Source organism: Penaeus monodon, chromosome 22 (genome assembly GCF_015228065.2).
Source record: "Penaeus monodon isolate SGIC_2016 chromosome 22, NSTDA_Pmon_1, whole genome shotgun sequence".
Taxonomy (NCBI): Eukaryota; Metazoa; Arthropoda; class Malacostraca; order Decapoda; family Penaeidae; genus Penaeus; species Penaeus monodon.
Genome location: NC_051407.1, coordinates 6,847,747 through 6,848,006, shown reverse-complemented (window position 1 = coordinate 6,848,006; position 260 = coordinate 6,847,747).

The window sequence follows — 260 nt, the reverse complement described above, 5'->3', positions numbered from 1 at the left end:
GGTTCCTGTTATCCCCTACCCTCTCTACTCCCATCCACTCCCATCTCTTCCCCCAGCTCTCTCACTCCTGCCTACCCCCCCCCCCCATCCCCTCTATCGACCCTTATTATCTTTCCCCAAGCCTGGTCATCCGTGCCCCAACCCATACGTGCGTGTCTGTGTAGGTTTCAGGGCTTACTTTCTAGGTCTGTTATGGATTTAAAAAAAAAAATCGGTCCTTTTTCATGCTCATAACATAAATATCTAGGCTTATTTATGCA